We start from the raw sequence: 6,931 nt of genomic DNA, 5'->3' as shown, positions 1-6,931 counted from the left end.
GAGCAGCTTTCCACGGATTTTAAGCCCCACTGATTACATTGGAAAATGTTTTTTCTGGGTGCTCATAAAGGGCTTGGATAGGAATTGAGAGTAATAGATTAAAAATAGTGCAGATGGAAAGTACATAGATTTGCTGGCTTTAAGATTTGCTTTCAGATTCCTGGAAATCTTGCTGTGTATGCAGTGGAATTGTCCTTTCATGATGAAACTCAAACAGCTCTTAAAAATCCACAAGCTTCTATTATAAAGCTGCACATGAACTTAAAATTTCTAACCCCTCCAGACCATAATCTGTAATTGCCCATTTCAGGAAAGTGGTTCATTTGGGAGCAAGGAGGAGATAGAGGAGTGGTGTGACTGGCATTGGCAAATAACTGTCTGAGCCAATTTGCTTGCACTGAGATAACTGCTTGCTGCACAAGAACTGTATGGGTATTCACACACCTCAGTTTTTATACTTAATTTTGTCCGCTCAATAAAATGAGCTGTAAGGAGAAGAGACAGAAACAATCACTTTTCTCCTTTTAGCTCACCCACTGTAGTAACAGCTTTGTTCTACAAGGGTAAGCAGAAACAGCTGACCTGGAATGTCATCCCACCTTTCAGATGGAGCCAGAGAAAAGTGTGGTGCTGTGCTTGGTCCTGTTACATTCAGGAACCAGAGGGTAAGGAAGCAAATTCTGGTGAGTATAGAATTGGATGTTGAACCTCAACAGAATATCTGATGTCTCACTGTAAAACTGGACAGAGATATTTGCACTTAAAACGGCTGTGGTTGAGCTTTAACAATAACTCGGCGTTAGGAAGTTAAATCTTAAAAATCCGTTGTCCCATGGGCTTAGGAAGCTACTGCTTCCTTCGAAGTTGCAGAATGTGCAGCTTCCATTTTTTACTCTTTGAGATCTCTTTATGTAAGGTACTTACTGAAAGGTCAGCACGCGATTTCTTACTGTTACATGCACAGAAATGTTAAGGAAAAACAAATGCAGTATTTGTATTACACTGTTGTATTGCACTGCCCTTTTCTTAGAGGCTTTCTGGGATTAGAACCATTTCTGGAGCCTATGCCTTGCATACTGCGTTTATGCTTTAATTGGGAATTATTGAATGAAAGTCTGAAGATCTTGTTGTAGAGAAGTCCTTGAAATTTTACTTTACAGTAAGTAAAATACTTAGCAATCTATAGGGAACAAGAAAAGGATGCTTTTCTTCCTCCCAGTTTGCATTGCAAATTCAATGAATGAATCTGCCTATGAAAACACACTTTCGTTAACTGTGTTGTGCTACCATGAAATGATGGTTAACTTGGTTTCCAAGAAAAATTCCTTAGTAGTTATTTCAGGAAAAGCCGAACAATATAGCCAGTGAGACTCTGGCTTGGATTGAACTATAAAGATTATGCAACAACCCTGTGTACTTCAGTTAGCATGAAGAGATTTTGACTTTTTTTTTCCATGTTAAAACTGCAAATAACTTCATTGTCCTGGAGATGCTTACTTCATTTGTGAAAGATCCTTCGTATGTTCAAAGCACAGTGTAAACCAAATGTATTTTAAACAGACTAGCAGAGGCAGCTGCAAATGAGCTAGTGAGCTTTATGCACTTCTGTGTTAAAACCTAAGTTAACTTGATAGTTGCTAGAAGACATTTGCAGTGATGGATGTTTGGTTACCTCAAGCCACATCACATAACCCACCCCCACCACACTAATGCTCTCTGGTTTGGCATCCTCTGTAGAGAGGTCGAGCACTTTGGTTTGTGAGAAATTCACGATCTTTACACCTGCTTTACACAGGTGGTCTGCAGGTCATGGCCAACCATGTTATTGCTTATTTAATCCCACAGATATGTCTGGAATTTCAGAAACCAAGCAAAATCACAGTCTCCCAAAACCTGCTTTAAGCTATGAGTGTTTTCTAGAGGTCTGCATGGATCCAAACACAAGATCAGGTATTCCTGGAGCAGTTAGAGGAGAAACATAAAACATGAAGCAGAAGGGATATGGGGTGATGAAGCCAAGAAACAGAGTGGGTTTCTTGGGCTCTTCTAACCCATGTGGTGTGGCAGAGGAAGGACAAAGCCAGTGATCTGGCGCATCTTCACAGTACTGGGAACCGCCAACCAAATGCTCATCAAGGAAGAAGTAGGTATTCTTTTGTATAGGTATGCTAGTGCATGGAATACCTATACTGTTGCTTTTTAGTAGTAACCAACTACATTACCTAACTTTGTCCTTTTTCTACCTATCATGCTTTTTAATCTAATGCACTACTAATGAATATTAAAAATCCTCAAGTAAGATAAACACAAATGCAATAAAAATGAGCACGTATGCACGTACCAGTCTTCATGCTTGTGGACCTTAGCTGGCATCATTCACCTAAATGAATTTGATGACAGGAGAAACCATTTAAATCTAAATGAACTTCTTTATTTTACAATCCTGTAGCAAACTTACCTTATTTCTGTCTTGTACGACCAGCACCTTTCCATTGTTTTCATCCAATACAGCACCTATTGGAGAGACATTATTGAAAAAGATGTTGAACAATTCAGCATGTTTTGATAAAGTGTGACAAACCCCTAATGATCATTATCAGAACTAAAGAATGCAAGATCAGAATGTCTACAGATCACCCAGCAATGCTGCTTTCTTCAGCAGGAATGTAAAATCTTACTGAAATAAGAGATTTTTTTCCCTTGATATTGGCCAAATAGCTGTGATGGGCAAGAACTTTTCTCCAGTGAAATTCATGACAAAACTGCTTACTGCAATGAAGACTTGTGTGTTTTCTGGCTGATAACACTCAAATTTTAATACTCGGGGGGCTGACTGTATTGCTAAGGAAAAAATTCCAGCAACTGAATGGACTCATACTGCACTGCCCATATAATAACCGATGACAGTGCACAGTCTCTGATGAACTTGTTAATCAAAAACCATTGCTCCCAAGTGGAAAAATGATGCTTTCACTTAAAGAACTACATCTATTAGAATGTATGAATGAGAAATTCAGCTTTTCCGTGCATCCTCATGCTGAGCCGAGGAATTTCTCCCACAGAGTTTTCCTACTTTTTAAAACCCAAGTGCTTGCATGTCTAAGCATCATGTCACTCTCATTAGTCATAGCGTAAAAATGTCTTCCCTTTAAAACAGGCATTCTGTCAGATTTTAAAGCTGTGCGCTGTGGTGAGCAGAATGAGTACAGCAGTGCAGCTTACCAGGTTTTTTTCCACATCAGTCATGCATGGGTTTAAAATTAGTGGGTAATGATTAAAAAAAAAAAAAGTGCTTCTGCCACTGTACCGCAAGAGGAAGAATGTATGGATAGCTCTGTGATGATATACACATTTAAAATGCTATGGAGAAATATTTCCACAGAAGGGAATCATTAAGACATGTTTTGTGCTGGACGCTCATCTTTTTTTTTTAAGTAATACATGGCAGAATTATGTGTAGGAGGAATACTTAAAAAATGAAATACTAGTTTTCCTTCAAGATATGTCAAAGGATGTGCTTTAAGAGAGTAGTCACGAATCTGCTTCCCATGATTTATGACTATGATCTCATTTCTCTTGTAAATATTTAGCAATGCCCAGGTTCAAGTACTGTACTGATCAAAAGAGGGGATAAAAGGGAAGTGGGAGTTTTTGATGCATGCTGTGATTGCAGGGTTTATTTTCTAGAAAAGCCTTTTTTAACCTGATGGTTTACTGAGACCCAGGTGGACTGCTGAAGACAGGACACTGCAGTATGAACCAGACAGAAAGAACTCTCCTTTTTTCCCCCAAAACTGATGCCTGTTAATCCAGTTTCTGGCCATAAAATTCACTGAGATATCCAGAATCTCTGACAGATGACACTTAAATGCAAAGTAAGAAGAAATAGCACTGATAGGCTTTGCTTTCTGGTCTTGTTTTCCCAAGCAAAATTGAGAGTCCCCTGCTGCAGCTCACTGGGCCACACCTGCTCAGCATCAGTTAAGCCAGGTTCTGCCCATCGGCTCAGACCCATGGTTTTGAGAACTTCCACTCTTTAAATCGTCCAGCCCCAGGATGACTTTCCAGAAAGGCTGATGCTTAAGCCTAACCAAGCAGTCACTAGTACAACACTGCTTTCTTTTGACTGCTTTTTGTTGGTAGGCAAGAATCTTACATTTAAAAGCCCTGAGACAACTCCAAATAATGAGTAACGGAGGGGAAAAATATCTTCCCTCTGGCAGTTTTATTTACAATTGATGTAAGCATGTGACAAGATGTTCATAACAGCAGACCAGTTGTCTGGCAAGCACCCCTGAGGGTTTGCTTTATAAACACCACCAAGCAGCAGCAGGTATTGATTTGTAAAACAGCCTGGTGCCTTCTTTTAAATCACTTGTGATTACATGGACAGCCACGGCTATACAAGGCATCCCCCCAGCAGGCTGACGTTCGTGCAGTGACTTGCTCCACACAGTTCCTTAAATAAAAGCTTCTTCCTTTCACTTTACTCTTCCTTCTCAACTTCTCTTCTTATGCCATTGCTGTGGGGCATATTTACAAATTTGTCACTTTCTGGCTGGCAGAGAACTTCCTAAGTGCTTTTCAAAAACGCCTTGATCATTTCATTCACCAGCTTTCCTGTCCCTTTACATATTTGGAAAATCCTGCCGCCTACGAACGGATGCAGTAACTTAGCCGGGAGATGCATCACATATTCCACTATTTCTAAACAAGAATGGCCAAGCCCTATGAGTAACATTTGCTACTTTCTCTTCTTGGCGACTCTGATCTAGTCTGGCCAATATGGCCTGACCTTGCTTATTCACACCTTTGTCATCCCTTGGCTGGCTAAGGGTAAGGCAGCAGCCCTGGATGTGCGATGTTCAACTCGTGGGAAGCCACAGACAGTACAATAACAGCTGTTGGTCTGCTTGGCAGTGCAGGCTCTGCTGTTTATCTCCAGAATGTTCAAGGGACAAAGTCTTGTCTTTAGCTGGCTGGCCACAGTGCTGAGATGAGGACTCTGAGCAGCAAGTTTGTTTCTCCTTACTGCAGAAGCTATCAGAGTCATGAAGGTTGGAAAAGACCACTAAGATCATCTAGTCAACCATCAGCTCACCACCACCATGCCCATTAAACCATGTCCCTAAGTGATTATTCTAAGACACAGAGTTTTTTTGCAAAAGAAATAAGAATACCTGGAGTTTGGCACATGCGCACTGCTGATGTAAAGTGTGACCATATTTAAATTTTTCGGTATTAGAATAAAATGAGTTAAAAACAGAACAAAGTGCTTCTGCTACCTAGGATCTGTTTGATGAGGTAGAAAGATAACAGGTTAAACACGTGCCAGGTGATGTCCACACTGCTTGGTGTGTTCCTGCAGTGTATCCCACATCCACTGATGGTGCATAAAACAGAAAAAAATTATTGCAGTAATTGCTTTCATATGCAGAAATGTCAGCTTCACCAAATGCCTTTCTGAGGTCTTCACCCATTAAAAGGATCTTCAGTTATGAAAAAGAATGAACAGATTTGAAAAGCAGTAGCACAGTATATACCTTATCTATTGTATAATATTTATACATGTGTAAAAACTATGGAATCCGTATCTCCCCATTTATTAAACTGTTTTTTTTCTCAGAGATTTTGTTTTCTATTTTCACAGAATGTAACTGAAGTGACCAAAAACACAACAGCAAATGATATTTTGAAAGTTCAGGTTTTCCTGATATAATTTTTCCAAATTGATTTTTCTTACAGTGAGCCCTTCCTGACAACCACTGGGGCCACAACAATCCCACTGCGTGATTTTCTTTTAGGCAGCACTTTCAGCTATGTATAACCTAGTGCAAAAAAATCCCCTTTCAGTTAGTCATATTTCCTCAAAAATGCAAGAAATAAAAGGACTAATACGGTGCTTTTTTTTAGGAGAATGCATTATCTTAACTCGAGTTTAATGCCACATATTTTAATGGTGAGATTTTCGTCCACCAGGAAAACATGCTCTAACATGTCCATTGAAAAACCCAGCCTGCCTTCAGCTTCCACGCTGCCATCTGCTGGCTTTGTAGCTGCAAGCTCCCACTGACCACAGCGCCGTTTGGTAATTGAAGGCATTGCTTTTCGAACGCTCACTTTCAATCTGACCTTCTGCTGCCAGCAGCCAGCTCCTGTCACAGCAAGACTGGTCGCTCGGCCCCTCGCAGCCAAGGCCGAAAAAGTGAGGACATTCAGGGGAAAATGTGCTGCCCTCTGCCTTACTTGCCACATGCCACAGCCTCCACCAGGCTGGCAGGGCCTGAGCCAACACCAGCCTACAAGAAATTGCTGAGCGATGTGTTTGGCAGTTGCGTGTCTGTGAATGACTGCTGAGAAGGAAGGCAGAAGCGTGCATATTTGATGAGGCTGAGTTCAAGGTGACTGTGGTTTTGGCTTGCGATTAGTTCCTTGCACTGTGATGCGTAAGAAATGGGACACTGTCTTCTTGTTCTTGAGTTTCCTTGCTTTTTAGAGCAACTTTTCCAGCAGTGCTTGGGGGGAGGTCTAGATGGGCCTAGGTACTGTCCAGGTGTTTGGGGCATAGCCCTGTTACACACACGTCAGAGCAGCTTCTTGACTGAGACACTTGTAGCCAATGGCTGCGCTAGCTCCTTAGCAATCACTGCCGCTTCCGTCTGCCCCGTGCACAGACTTTCCTCAAACGGAATGGCTGCAGAAATCAGAAGATTGAGAAACTCCTCTGTGTGCTGGCTTGCTTTTAGCAAAGCGTGTGGTTGCACAGACGCACTCAGGGCAGAATGGCTTCACTCGGTGGAGTGATCCCAAGTTCCTATTGCTATTCCCACACTTGCTGCCGGCCTTCCCGCAGCAGCTCCGTGCCACTCACCTGCGACTCCCAGCTGGTGGCTGGCGAAGGCGGGCAGCCTGCTGGGCCCCTCACCCAGCC

The sequence above is a fragment of the Meleagris gallopavo genome, chromosome 4 (genome assembly GCF_000146605.3).
Source record: "Meleagris gallopavo isolate NT-WF06-2002-E0010 breed Aviagen turkey brand Nicholas breeding stock chromosome 4, Turkey_5.1, whole genome shotgun sequence".
Taxonomy (NCBI): Eukaryota; Metazoa; Chordata; class Aves; order Galliformes; family Phasianidae; genus Meleagris; species Meleagris gallopavo.
Note: the sequence above shows the minus strand (reverse complement) of the source record.